Source organism: Schistocerca nitens, chromosome 11 (genome assembly GCF_023898315.1).
Source record: "Schistocerca nitens isolate TAMUIC-IGC-003100 chromosome 11, iqSchNite1.1, whole genome shotgun sequence".
NCBI lineage: Eukaryota > Metazoa > Arthropoda > Insecta > Orthoptera > Acrididae > Schistocerca > Schistocerca nitens.
In genome coordinates this window covers 195,136,513-195,152,340 of record NC_064624.1, presented here as the reverse complement: position 1 = coordinate 195,152,340, position 15,828 = coordinate 195,136,513, and the positions used below count along the sequence as shown (strand labels likewise).

The 15,828-nt window shown below is 46.5% G+C and overlaps 1 protein-coding gene across 2 annotated transcripts in view; it reads right to left on the bottom strand.

Annotated features, from left to right (window-relative positions):
• The window catches only part of LOC126213593 (solute carrier family 2, facilitated glucose transporter member 8-like), a 49,384-nt gene extending 41,870 nt beyond the window's left edge, over positions 1-7,514 (bottom strand). For both annotated transcript variants that reach the window (XM_049941454.1, XM_049941455.1), the window contains exon 1: positions 7,374-7,514. The gene's annotated coding sequence lies outside the window, so the exon portion shown is untranslated. The remainder of the gene's footprint in view (positions 1-7,373) is intronic.
• Positions 7,515-15,828: the final 8,314 nt, after the last annotated feature.

The following is a 15,828-nucleotide window of genomic DNA, read 5'->3' as shown; positions in this document are numbered from 1 at the left end:
CTATTATTGTGGGGGTATATAAAGGACCGATTTTTGGTCCCGAGACAGTCACTCAGTACACGGCCGAATTTCAGAAGTGAAAATTGTATTGGTTACATTAGGAACAAAGTATCAACTCAACACTGGAATAAGGTAAACAAATAGGCCGTGTGTTAGAACAATTAATGACGATATCTGTTTAATTTATTTGAAAAATGGTGCCACAAGTACCGTATAATTCTGCAAGTACTGTGAATGTGTGCTTAGGTTTTTACTGCTCATAGATGTTCAACAGCAGACTACGTAGCAGTGTGCTGATGTTGCCTGCGACCTGTTAATGAGGCTTATCAACACTCAGGAGTAGTGAGCTGGCCATATAACTGTGCAATACTGGGAGGGGGGGAGGGGTTGTGAACAGTGAAATTAAAGTACTATGAGCCGGCCGCTGTGGCCGAGCGGTTCTAGGTGCTTCAGTCAAGAACCACGTGGCTGCCACAGTCGCAGGTTCGAATCCTGCCTCGGGCATGCGTGTGTCTGAAGTCCTTAGGTTAGTTAGGTTTAAATACTTCTAAGTCTAGGGGACTGTTGTTAAGTCACATAATGCTTAGAGGCATTTGAACCGAAGCACTGTGAAACGCAATTGTGCGATTGTCAGCTACAACAGTTGCAGTAGTCAGTGTTGAACTTCTACCGCCCCCCCCCCCCTCCCCCACCCAATTTTCAGCCAATATAACAAAGCAGTACGTCGACGCCGAGGACTATCAACGAAGAAATAAAGCAGGCGAACGTCACACAGTCACATAACTGAAACGATATTCCATAATCACGAAGTTTCACTAGAAGCCGCTTGTGAGGTACAGTGTAAGCATTCTGGACATCTGGAAATACCGAATCAATTTGAAATTCAAGGTCAATAGCACTCAGCACTTCGTTCTAGTTGTGTTTCATGAGAACGATATTTTCTAAATCTGTGTTGACTAGGTGTCGAGGTAATTCATAATATTCGATCACAATACAGGGTGGTCCATTGATCGTGACCGGGCCAAATATCTCACGAAATAAGCGTCAAACGAAAAAACTACATAGAACGAAACTTGTCTAGCTTGAAGAGGGAAACCAGATGGCGCTATGATTGGCCCGCTGGATGGCGCTGCCATTGGTCAAACGGATATCAACTGCGTTTTTTAAATAGGAACCCCCATTTTTATCACATGTCCGTGTAGTACGTAAAGAAATATGAATGTTCTAGTTGGACCACTTTTTTCGCTTTGTGATAGATGGCGCTCTAATAGTCACAAACATATGGCTCACTATTTTAGACGAACAGTTGATAACAGGTAGGTTCTTTAAATTTAAATACAGAACGTAGGTACTTCTGAACATTTTATTTCGGTTGTTCCAATGTGATACATGTACCTTTGTGAACTTATCATTTCTGAGAACGCATGCAGTTACAGCGTGATTACCTGTAAATACTGCATTAATGCAATAAATGCTCAAAATGATGTCCGTCAACCTCAATGCATTTGGCAATACATCTAACGACATTCCTCTCAACAGCGAGTAGTTCGCCCTCCGTAATGTTCGCACATGCATTGACAATGCGCTGACGCATGTTGTCAGGCGTTATCGGTGGATCACGATAGCAAATATCCTTCAACTTTCCCCACAGAAAGAAATCTGGGGACGTCAGATCCGGTGAACGTGCGGGCCACGGTATGGTGCTTCGACGACCAATCCACCTGTCATGAAATACGCTATTCAATACCGCTTCAACGGCACGCGAGCTATGTGCCGGACATCCATCATGTTGGAAGTACATCGCCTTTTTGTCATGCAGTGAAACATCTTGTAGTAACATCGGTACAACATTACGTAGGAAATCAGTACACATTGCACCATTTAGATTGCCAACGCGGATTTTCCGCTGTCCAATAGTGCATATTATGCCGGTTTACGTTATCGGTGTTGGCGAATGACGCTTCGTCGCTAAATAGAACGCGTGCAAAAAAATCTGTCATCGTCCTGTAATTTCTCTTGTGCCCAGTGGCAAAACTGTACACGACGTTCAAAGTCGTCGCTACGCAATTCCTGGTGCATAGAAATACGGTACGGGTGCAGTCGATGTTGATGTAGCATTCTCAACACCGTCGTTTTTGAGGTTCCCGATTCTCGCGCAATTTGTCTGCTACTGATGTGCGGATTAGCCGCGACAGCAGCTAAAACAGCTACTTGGGCATCATCATTTGTTGCAGGTCGTGGTTGACGTTTCACATGTGGCTGAACACTTCCTGTTTCCTTAAATGACGTAACTATCTGGCGAACGGTCCGGACACTTGGATGATGTCGTCCAGGATACCGAGCAGCATACATATCACACGCCCGTTGGGCATTTTGATCACAATAGCCATACATCAACACGATGTCGACCTTTTCTGCAATTGGTAAACGGTCCATTTTAACAAGGGTAATGTATCACGAAGCAAATACCATCCGCACTGGCGGAATGTTACGTGATACCACGTACTTATACGTTTGTGACTATTACAGCGCCATCTATCACAAAGCGAAAAAATGGTTCAAATGGCTCTGAGCACTATGGGACTTAACATCTTAGGTCATCAGTCCCCTAGAACTTAGAACTACTTAAACCTAACTAACCTAAGGACAGCACACAACACCCAGCCATCACGAGGCAGAGAAAATCCCTGACCCCGCCGGGAATCGAACCCGGGAACCCGGGCGTGGGAAGCGAGAACGCTACCGCACGACCACGAGATGCGGGCTAAAGCGAAAAAAGTGGTCCAACTAAAACTTTCATATTTGTTTACGTACTACACGAAAATATAATACAAATGTGGGTTCCTACTTTAAAAAATGCAGTCGATATCCGTTTGACGTATGGCAGCGCCATCCAGAGGGGCCAACCATAGCGCCATCTGGTTTTCCCCTTCAAGCTAGACGAGTTTCGTTCTTTGTAGTTTTTTCATTTGACGCTTATTTCGTGAGATATTTGGCCTGGTCACTATGAATGGACCACCGTGTATATGTTCGAAAGTCCTGCTTCATATGGACATTAACGATGTGGGCCTGTAATTAAGTGGATTACTCCTTCTAAATTTGTTGAATATTGGTGTGACCTGTGCAACTTTCCAGTCTTTGGGTACGGATCTTCCGTCGAACTATCGGTTGTATACGATTCTTAACAACGGAGCATCAGCGTACTCTGAAAGGAAGCTAACTGATATACAGTCGCCGGCCTGTGTGGCCGTGCGGTTCTAAGCGCTTCAGTTTGGAACCGCGTGACCGCTACGGTCGCAGGTTCGAATCCTGCCTCGGGCATGGATGTGTGTGATGTCCTTAGGTTAGTTGGGTTTAAGTAGTTCTAAGTTCTAGGGGACTGATGACCACAGATGTTTAGTCCCATTGTGCTCAGAGCCATTTGAACTATTTGATATACAGTCTGGACCGGAAGATCTTCTGTTATTAGGTGATTTCCGTTGCTCCCTTACTCCAAGGATTTCTACTTCTAAGTTGCTCGTATCGGCAGGTTTTGTTGATTCGAACTCTGGAATATTTACTTCCCAGTATTTGGGAACCGACATTTCGTCGAGCGAGTGGTTGTGTATGACTGTTAAGTACGGAGCTAATGCATCAGCGTGTTTTGAAAGGAGCCAAACAGTCTGGACAGGGAGACTTGCTCTGATTGACTGATTTACGCTGCCTCACCATTGCGACGATATCTACGAGGCGTGTTTTTTAAGTAAGTACCGTTTTGAAAGTAAAAAAGACGTGCTAAGATATCTCAATAATTTTATTTTTGCAGGATAGCCTGTACCTGAATCTACTTTTTACATAATTTCCGTCAATACTGAGGCACTTGTCATAACGTTGTACCAGTTTTTGAATACCCTCCTCACAGAACCCTCCCGCCTGACTTGTTGACCACTGCATCACCACTGTTTTGACTTCGTCATCGTCTCGAAGACGCTGACGGCCCAGGTGTTTCTTCAAGTGCAGGAACAGATGGTAGTCACTGGGTGCAAGATGGGGGCTGTACGGAGGATGATCTAGAGTTTCCCATCGCAAAGGTGTGATGAGATCTTTGGTCTGATTCGCCACATGCGGACATGCATTGTCTTGCAGCAAAATGGCTCTGAGCACTATGGGACTCAACTGCTGTGGTCATAAGTCCCCTAGAACTTAGAACTACTTAAACCTAACTAACCTAAGGACATCACACACATCCATGGCCGAGGCAGGATTCGAACCTGCGACCGTAGCGGTCGTGCGGTTCCAGACTGTAGCGCCTTTAACCGCTCGGCCACTCCGGCCGGCGTCTTGCAGCAAACCGATGCCCTTGCTCAACCTCTATGGACTGTTGCTTCGATTCTGGTGTGACGTAGGCCACCCGTGTTTCATCGCCCGTAACAATTTGGCTTAAGAAATCACCACCGTCGTTGTGGTACCGCTCAACGAAAGTCAATGCACTGTCTAAATGTTTGGTTTTGTGCACATACGTCATCCACAGCTACATACATACTCCACAATCCACCATACGGTGCGTGGCGGAGGATACCTCGTACCACAACTAGTATCTTCTCTCCCTGTTCCACTCCCAAACAGAGCGAGGGAAAAATGACTGCCTGTATGCCCTGTACGAACCCTAATCTCTCTTATCTTATCTTTGTGGTCTTACCGCGAAATGTAAGTTGGCGGCAGTAAAATTGTACTGCAGTCAGCCTCAAATGCTGGTTCTCTCTAAATTTCCTCAGTAGCGATTCACGAAAAGAACGCCTCCTTTCCTCTAGAGACTCCCACCCGAGTTCCTGAAGCATTTCCGTAACACTCGCGTGATGATCAAACCTACCAGTAACAAATCTAGCAGCCCGCCTCTGAATTGCTTCTATGTCCTCCCTCAATCCGACCTGATAGGGATCCCAAACGCTCGAGCAGTACTCGAGAATAGGTCGTATTAGTGTTTTATAAGCGGTCATCTTTACAGATGAACCACATCTTCCCAAAATTCTACCAATGAACCGAAGACGACTATCCGCCTTCCCCACAACGGCCATTACATGCTTGTCCCACTTCATATCGCTCTGCAATGTTACGCCCAAATATTTAATCGTCGTGACTGTGTCAAGCGCTACACTACTTATGGAGTATTCAAACATTATGGGATTCTTTTTCCTATTCATCTGCATTAATTTACATTTATCTATATTTAGAGTTAGTTGCCGTTCTTTACACCAATCACAAATCCTGTCCAAGTCATCTTGTATCCTCCTACAGTCACTCAACGACGACACCTTCCCGTATATCACAACATCATCAGCAAACAGCCGCACATTGCTATCCACCCTATCCAAAAGATCATTTATGTAGATAGAAAACAACAGCGGACCTACCACACTTCCCTGGGGCACTCCAGATGATACCCTCACCTCCGATGAACACTCACCATCGAGGACAACGTACTGGGTTCTATTACTTAAGAAGTCAACATTTTCGGTACCCAACGTGCGCACAATTTTTGGTATTTCAAGTGCTCGGTCACAAAGCCGTACAAAACACTACGAGAAACATTAGGAAAGTCATCCCGCAAGAAGGAAGTCGTAAAGCGTCTGTTTTCTCTCACCTTACTGTCCACTTCCTGCACCAAACTTTAATTAACGACCGAAGGACGCCCACTCCGTTGTCCATCGTGCACATTTGTGCGGCCATCTTTAAACGCTCACACCCAGTTTCTTACCATTCCATCACTCGTAATGTTTTCTCCGTAAACTGCACAGATCTCACGATGAATATCGATCGCTTTTGGCTCTTTAGCACTAAGAAATCTTACAACAGCCCGTACTTCACAGTCGGCGTGACTCACGATTATCTCAAACACTCAGTACACAACGTAAACAAGGAAGAATCAGACTGTAATGGCATCAGTGCGTTGATTGAGGTACAGGCTTTCATGTAAAAATAAAATTATTGAGATATCTTAGCACGTCTTTTTTTAATTTCAGAACAGTACTTACTTAAAAGACACGACTGGTACTTGAAAGATAATCACGTTGGCAGCTGTTGTCGATTCGAATTCTGCAATATTTACTTCGTCTTCTCTGGTGAAGGAATTTCGGGAGGCTGTGCTTAGTAAGTCTGCTTTGGCAGCACTGTCGTCGATAGTATTTCCATCTCAGAGGAGGCATCGATTGTAACTTGCCGCTAGCGTACTTCTAACAGGTGGTCCTAATGCGATCGGCCTACGCGGCAGTGGACCAACACCGACTCAAAGGAAGGCCTCGGCGCTTGTTGGTGACGTCACGTCAGCTAGGCACGGCGAACGCCTGCGCGTTTGGTTTGGTATTGTTTTGGATTCTGCAGTTTTATTTAGATGAAAGATTTTATTACTGGCGTAAAGCTACAAATGAAGATCATAGTTCTGTATTACTGAATCCTGTCGAAACAACCGTAGATCAATATGAGAAGATGATTTGCCCCATTGCAAGCTTCGGAAATTTTACATTCAAGTAAATATATTTACTTGATCCATTTTGTTATCGAAACTTACCCCAACTCCCTTACAATTAACTCGTTTCTTTTATTTATTTATTTTCACTAGACATCGTCACTGGAAATGTGAACTAATTTACATGTGTAAATGTCCAACTGTTGCCAGTCATTAGATTACAATCGATTTGAACGAAAGGAATTCTAAACAGGAAACAAAATAGCTTCATACATCGAAAATACTGCTGAACCTAAACTTTTTTAAACATGCACAGTAGAAAAGACAAATATTCCCCTCTTGCAACTGAAAGGAGAAACTTTATAAGATGAAAAAAATTTATTTGATAAAACGAGTATCTCTCTTTTGCCTCTTCTTCTGTCCCCCAGCCCCTCCCCCAGCGTGTACAATCGCAAGACATTTCATTAACATTCAGTGCTCCTCACCCCATAGTCAACCAAAATACCTAAAGAAGAGCACCAATATGTTCAGTTTCTTGTAAAAGCAACCCAGTACAAATGTAACTTCCTCAGATTTAGAAATAAGGTAAAGAAGCACGAATTCTGTTGCTGCTGGACCATGAAGTTGTTTTTGTATCTCAATCGTTAAAACAGATGGAAATTTAAGTTCAGGAGTACACTATTTGTTAAGAAGTGTAATGTATTGCACAATTAATTGATTGCAGAAATCTCTCAGAACAATGTGTGTTGGTCAACTACCGCCAATAGGTTCCATTTTCCTGTGTCAGAGAGGGAGACACCACCATTATGAGTATGCCTCCGACAGACCTGGCGTTCGCCGTGCCTAGCTGACGTGACGTCACCAACAAGCGCCGAGGCCCTCCATTGAGTCGGTGTTGATTGGATGCAGCTGTCGGACAGGGTCTACTCACCGTTGCCGGCGCTCCTGAGAACCTGTAGGTGCACACGCGGCTGGTTGTGTCCGCTGCCGCCGTCTCCAGACCTCGCGACTTGGGAGACCGCCTGTGCCTTATCGCCGGATGCAGAGCAGCACGGATCAGCTGCCGCCGGCGTCTGACACTAATCCAGAACGACGGCAGCTGGCTCCGCTCTTATCTGGCCCCACACGCGCCGTCTGACGTCACACGGCGGTCCGCGTCTGTTGCCTCCGTAATGTCGCCGGCCATACGCGTGCGTAGAAACACAGACGCGCGGTCCGGGGACCCGACTAGTGTGACACCACCTGTTGCTCACGTAGTGGTCATCAGTAGGACCGCCTGCTGCTGCTGATACGCTCCAGTCGTCCGCCCCATTAGCTGAATGGTCAGCGCGTTGGAATGCCACGCACGGGGGCCCGGGTTCGATTCCCGGCTGGGGCGGGAGATTTTCCCCCCTCACGGACTCGCTGTTGTGCTGTCCTCCTCATCGTTTCATCCCCATTGCCGACGCGCAAGTCGCCCAATGTGGCGTCGTACTCAATAAGACTTGCAACTGGCGACAAAACTTCCCGACTGGGAACTCCCGCCCACTGACCCCAAACGACCATTTCCATTTCCATGGTCATTTTCAAGGTCATTAAAAAAAACTACAGTCTAAGACAAAAAGAGGGACGAACCACAAAGGGACTATCCGAATGGGACACAAAATCGGTAGATTACATACACGTGTACGCACAAACAAATACACTTTATACCCAAAGAAAATGGTACACCTACCTACACTACTGGCCATTAAAACCGCTACACCAAGAAGAAATGCAGGTGATAAACGCATATTCATTGGACAAATATATTATAATAGGACTGACATGTGATTACATTTTCACACAATTTGGGTGCATAGATCCTGATAAATCAGTACCCAGAACAACCACTTCTAGCTGTGATAACGGCCTTGATACGCCTGGGCATTGAGTCAAACAGAGCTTTGATGGCGTGTACAGGTACAGCTGCCCATGCACCTACAACAAGATACCACAGTTCATCAAGAATAGTGATTGGCGGATTGTGACAAGCAAGTTTCTCGGCCACCATTGACCAGACGTTTTCCATTGGTGAGAGACCTGGATAATGTGCTGGCCAGGGCAGCAGTCGAACATTTTCTGTATCCAGGAAGGCCCATACAGGACCTGCAACATGCGGTCGTGCATTATCCTGCCGAAATGTAGGGTATCACAGGGATCGAATGAAGGGTAGAGCTACGGGTCGTAACACATCTGAAATATAACGTCCACTGTTCAAAGTGTCGCCAATGCGCACAAGAGATGACCGAGACGTGTAACCAATGGCACCCCATACCATCACGCCGGGTGATACGCCAGTATGGCGATGACGGATACACGCTTCCAATGTGCGTTCACCACGATGTCGCGAAACACAGATGCGACCATCATGATGCTGTAAACATAACCTGGATTTATCCGAAAAAATGACGTTTTGCCATTCGTGCACGCAGGTTCGTCGTCGAGTACACCATCCCAGGCCCTCCTATCTGTGATACAGCGTCAAGGGTAACCGCAGCCACGGTCTCCGAGCTGATAGTCCGTGCTGCTGCAAACGTCGTCGAGCTGTTCGTGCATATGGTTGTTGTCTTGCAAACGTCCCCATCTGTTGACTCGGGGATCGAGACGTGGCTGGACGATCCGTTACACCCATGCGGATAAGATGCCTGTCATCTCGACTGCTAGTGATACGACGCCGTTGGAATCCAGCACGGCGTTCCGTATTACCCTCCTGAACCCACCGATTCCATATTCTGCTAACAGTCATTGGATCTCGACCAACGCGAGCAGCAATGTCGCGATACGATAAACCGCAATCGCGATAGGGCACAATCCGACCTTTATCAAAGTCGGAAACGTGATGGTACGCATTTCTCCTCCTTACACGAGGCATCACAACGTTTCACCAGGCAACGCCGGTCAACTGCTGTTCGTGTATGAGAAATCGGTTGGAAACTTTCCTCATGTCAGCACGTTGTAGGTGTCGCCACTGGCGCCGAACTTGTGCGAATGCTCTGAAAAGCTAATCATTTGCATATGACAGCATCTTCTTCCTGTCGGTTAAATTTCGCGTCTGTAACACGTCATCTTCGTGGTGTAGCAATTTTAATGGCCAGTAGTGTAATATCGTGTAGGGCTCCCGCGTGCATGTAGAAGTGCCGCATGGACTCGACATATCTCTGAAGCAATGCTGGAGGCAATTTACACCACGGACCCTGCAGGGCTGTCCATAAATCCGTAGGAGTACGACGGGGTGGAGATCTCTTCTGGACAGCACGTTGCAAGGCAGCTCAGATATGTTCAACAATGTTCATGTCCCGGAAGTTAGGTAGTCAGCGGAAGTGTTTAAACACAGAGGACTCTTCCTGGAGCCTCTCTGTAGCAATTCTGGACGTGTACGGTGTCGCATTGTCCTGTTGGAACTGCCCAACTCCGTCGGAATGCACAACGGACACGAATAGATTCATTCATACCGCATAAGTTAATAAGAGACTTCACTGATCCACCATGTTAGACAATACACGTCAGAACACTGTTGCAGAAGCAACCAAAAAAAAAAAAAAAAAAATAGCATGCCAAATTCAGAAGAATGGAAAATCCCCAAAACTGGCCAAGATTAACGGAAGCTCGAAATTTATTGCGGACGTCAATGCGAGATGCTTTTAATAGTTTCCACAATGAAATATTGTCTCAAAATACGGTAGAATACGCAAAGGGATTCCGGTCGTGTGTAAAGTACACCAGTGGCAAAAAACAGTCAATACCGCCACTGCGCGATAGCGGTAGAAGTGTTACCTATGGTGGTGCCACTAAAGCGGAGTTACTAAATACAGTTTTCCGTAATTCCTTCACGAAATAAGACGAAGTAAATGTTCCAGAATTCGAAACCAGAACAGCTGTTAGCATGAGTGACATAAAAGTAGATATCTTAGGTGTCGCAAAACAACTCAAATCACTTAAGAAAGGCAAGGATTCCGGTCCAGATGGTATACCAATCAGGTTCCTTTCCTTTCAGAGTATGCGGACACAATAGCGCCTTTCTTAGCAATCATATACAACCGATCACTTGACGAAAGGTCTGTTGCTAAAGTTTGGAAAGTAGCACAGGTCGACTGCTACGGTCGCAGGTTCGAATCCTGCCTCGGGCATGGATGTGTGTGATGTCCTTAGGTTAGTTAGGTTTAACTAGTTCTAAGTTCTAGGGGACTGATGACCTAAGATGTTAAGTCCCATAGTGCTCAGAGCCATTTGATCCATTTGAGTAGCACAGGTCACACCAATATTCAAGAAAGGAAATAGGAGTAACCACTGATTTACTGACCCATGTCACTGACCTCAATTTGCAGTAGGATTTAGGAGCATATACTGTACTCGAACATTATGAATCACCTCGAAGAAACTGACTTGTTGATACATAACCAACACGGATTCAGAAAATATCGTTCTTGTGCAACACAGCTAGCTCTTTATTCCCATGAAGTAATGAGTGCTGTCGACAAGGGATCTCAGATCGATTCCATATTCCTGGATTTCCAGAAGACTTTTGAAACCGTTCCTCACAAGCGACTATAAAATAAATTGCGTGCATATGGGGTATCGTCTCGGTTGTGTGACTGGATTCGTGATTTCCTCTCAGAGAGGTCACAGTTCGTAGTGATGGACTGTAAATGATCGAGTAGAACAGAAGTGATTTCTGGCGTTCCCCCAAGGTAGTGTCATAGGCCATCTGCTGTTCCTGATTTACATAAACGATCTAGGTGATAATCTGAGCAGCCGCCTTAGATTGATTGCAGATGATGCTATAATGTACGGTCTCGTAAAATCATGAGACAATCAATTCCAATTACAAAATGATCTAGAGGGAACTTCTGTATGGTGCGAAAAGTGGCAATTAGCACTAAACAAAGAAAAGTGCGAGGTCATTGACATGGGTACTAAAAGAAATCCGATAAATTTTGGGTGTACGATAAATCACACAAATCTAAAGGCTGTCAATTCAACTAAATACCTAGGAATTACAATTACGAGCAACTTAAATTGGAAAGACCACGTACATAATATTGTGGGGAAGGCGAAACGAAGACTGCGCTTTGTTGGCAGAACTCTTAGAAAATGTGACAAATCCACTAAGGAGACAGCCTACATTACACGTGTCCATACGCTGCTGAAATATTGCTGCGCAGTATGGGATCCTTACCAGGTAGGATTGACGGTGGACATCGAAGGAGTGCAAAGAAGGGCAGCTCGTTTCGTGTTATCGGGCTATAGGAGTGCGAGTGTCACTGATATGATACGCGAGTTGGGGTGACAGTCACTGAAACAAAGGCGGTTTTCTTTGCGGCGAGATATATTTAGGAAATTTCAATCACCAACTTTCTCTTCCGAATGCGAAAATATTTTGTTGACACCCACCTATGTAAGAAGAAATGATCATCATAATAAAATGAGAGAAATCAGAGCTCGAACGGAAAGATTTAGGTGTTCCTTTTTCCCACTCGCCATTCGAGAGTGGAATGGTAGAGATGTAGTATGAAAATGGTTCGATGAACCCTCTGCCAGGCACTTAAGTGTGAATTGCAGAGTCAGCATGTAGATGTAGATGAGAATGGATGCAGGTGATCAGGCAGGTTGCTTACGTACATGTCATCTGTCAGGGGTCCCATATCACTCCGACTGCACACTCCCCACACCATTACAGAGCCTTCACAAGCTTGAACAGTCCCCTGCTGAGATACAGAGTCCATGGATTCATGAGGTTGTCTCCATACCCGTACATGTCCATCTGCTCTACACAAATTGAAACGAGACTTGTCTGACCAGGCAACACGTTTCCGATCATCAAGAGTCCAATGTCAGTGTTGACGGGCCCAGGTGAGGCACAAAGCTTTGTGTTGTACAGTCATCAAGGGTACAAGAGTGGGTCTTCGGCTCCGATAGCCCATATCGATGATGTTTCGTTGAATAGCTGGCATGCTGACACTTGTTTATGGCCCAGCATTGAAATATGCAGCAATTTGGGGAAGGATTGCACTTCAGTCATATTGAACGATACTCTTCAGTCGTCGTCGGTCATGTTCATGCAGGGTCTTTCTCCGGCCGCAGTGATGTCGGAGATTTGATATTTTACCGGATTCCTGGTATTCTCTATACATTCGTGAAATGGTCGTACGGAAAGATGCCCATTTCACCGCTACCTCGGAGATGCTGTGTCCCTTCGCTGGTGCGTCGACTATAATACCACGTTGAAACTCACTTAAATCGTGATAACCTGACGTTGTAGCAGCAATGACCGATCTAACAACTACACCAGACACTTGTCGTCTTATATAGTCGTTGCCGACCGCAGCGCCGTATTCTACCTGTTTACATATCTCTGTATATGGATACACATGCCTCTTCCGTTCTGTTGGTTGCTCCAGTGTGATTAAAATTAAAGAAAAGATGAATGTTTTATTCGAGAGAGAGCGAGAGCGAGAGAGAGAGAGAGAGAGAGAGAGAGAGAGAGAGAGAGAGAGAGAGAGAGAGCTTGACACGCTGAGCAAGTGAGAAACGGTTTGGTCCATCTCTGGTTGATATGCCTGCCAGAGTCAACGGGCTTATGGGTGATTGTCTGGGTCTGCCGAGTGCTGTCGGCTAGCGAGGTGCGCTCATCCCTCTTGAGGCCAATTGAGCAGCTACTCGATTGGTAAGTGGCGATTCCGGTCACGAAAACTGAGAATGGATGGGAGAGCTGTGTGCTGACCACGTGCCCCTCCATATTGCATCTAGTGACGCCTGTGGGATGAGCATGAGACGGTGGTCGGTCGGTACCGTTGAGACTTCGAGGCCTTGGTAAATAACGACACCGGTCACAAAAACTGAGAATGGCTGGGAGAGCAGTGTGCTGACCATATGCTCTTCCATATTCCATCCAGTGGCGCCTGTAGGACGAGGATGACACAGTGGTCGGTCTGTCCCGTTGAGCCTTCAAGGCCTTGGTAAATAACGGTTCCGGTAACGAAAAATGAGAATGGCCGGGAGAGCTGTGTGCTGACCATATGCCCCTCCATATTGCATCCAGTGACGCCTGTGGGATGAGGGTGACGTGGCGGTCGGTCGGTACCGTTGGGCATTCAAGGCCTTCGTAAATAACGACTCCAGACACGAAAACTGAGAATGGCCAAGAGAGCTGTGTGCTGACCATATTGCATCCAGTGACACCTGTAGAATGAGGATGACACGGCGGTCGGTCGATACCGTTTGGCCTTGGTAAATAACGACTCTGGTCACGAAAACAGAATCGCCGGGAGAGCTGCGTGCTGACCATATGCCCCTCAATATTGCATCCAGTGACACCTGTAGGACGAGGATGACACGGCGGTCGGTCGGCACCGTTGAGACTTCAAGGCCTTGGTAAATAACGACTCCGGTCACGAAAACCGAGAATGTATGGAAGAGCTGTGTGCTGACCATATGCCCCTCCATACTGCATCCAGTGACACCTGTTGGAAGAGGATGACACGGTGGTCGGTCGGTACCGTTTGGCCTGCAAGGCCTTGGTAAATAACGACTCCGGTCACGAAAACTGAGAATGGCCAGAAGAGCTGTATGCTGACCATATGCCCCTCCATATTACATAAAGTGACGCCTGTGGTATGAGGATGACACGGTGGTCGGTCGGTACCGTTTGGCCTTCAAGCCCCTGGTAAATAGCGACTCCAGTCACGCAAACTGAGACTCCCTGGGACAGTGCTGTGCTGAACACATTCCCCTCCATAATGCATCCAGTGACACCTTGTAGGATGAGGATGACACGGCGGTCAGTCGGTCCCGTTGAGCCTTCAAGGCCTTTCTAAATAGCGACTACGGTTACGAAAACTGACAATGGCTGGGAGAGCTGTGTGCTGACCAGATGCCCCTCCATATTGCATCCAGTGATGCCTGTGGGATGAGGATGACATGGTGGTCGGTCGGTCCCGTTGAGCCTTCAAGGCCTTGGTAAATAACGACTCCGGTCACGAGAACTGACAATGGCTGGGAGAGCTGTGTGCTGACCATATGCCCCTCCATATTGCATCCAGTGACACCTGTGGGAGAAGGATGACACGGCGGCCGTCGGTACCATTTGGTCTTCAAGTTCTGATTAGGTAGAGGTTAGTTTTTTATTGATTGATAAAGTTGTTGAAGGCCTTCTGAGGGATATCATACCAAATTGCGTGCAACTGGTACGTTAGAACGTAAAAATCTCGAGCTAGTTATTGAGCTCTGCCCATAATGCTCCTGACGTTGTCAACTGGGGAGAGAGCCGGTGGGCAGGTATTACTTTGATGAAATGTAAGCCCAGAATGGCTTGCCATCAGGGGCAAACAAAACGAGACGTAGAATACGGTGGACATACGACTGTTTTGTATGCGTGCAGCGGATGGTCAACAAAGGGGTCCCACGACGAAAGGAAGCGCCACATCAGACCATCATCCCAGGTTCTCGGGCCATATGGCGGGCAGCAGTGTAATTGGCACCCCATCACTGTCCGGGGCGTATCCACACACTTCTTTACTGGTCAACGGTGCCCATCACTGAACACAGTTCTACCCCATTCAATCAGACTCCGGCCGAAGACATGTCTGGAAAAACCCCAGTCAGCAGTGACAGCATCAGAAATCGCAATGACTTCAGTGTAGTTATTGTCTTTGAATAAAAGTGTCATTTCTCTTCAACCCATTCCATATTTCTTCGAATGTGCTATTCTGTACTATACTACAGCAGTTCTTTCTATCTGCAGTCCACGTTTCATCAAGCTTGTGCTTGCCAACGACGAATCATGCGAAAGTTATTTCCGCCCTAAGTTCAGCATAACCATCTTAACAGCTACGAAACAGAATAAGCAACGTTCTGTTTAAAAAGTTATAACTCACTGATGTAACTACATCTGCATCTACATACACTATCTGGACGAAAGTATCCGGACACCCAGTAAAAAAATGACTTACAAGTTCGTGGCGCCCTCCATCGGTAATGCCGGAATTCGATATGGTGTTGACCCACCCTTAGTCTTGATGACAGCCTCCACTCTCGCTGGCATACGTTCAATCAGGTGCTGGAAGGTTTCCCGGGGAATGGCAGCCCATTCTCCACGCAGTGCTGCACTGAGGAGAGGTATCGATGTCGGTCAGCGAGGCCTGGCACGAAGTCGGCCATCCAAAACATCCCAAAGGTGTTTATAGGATTCAGGTCAGGTCTCTGTGGAGGACAGTCCATTACAGGGATGTTATTGTCGTGTAACCACTCCGCCAAAGGCCGTGCATTATGAACAGGGTGCTGGATCAAGTTGAAAGATGGAATAGCCATCCTCGAATTGCTCTTCGAAGAGTGGGAAGCAAGAAGGTACTTAAAACATCAATGTACGC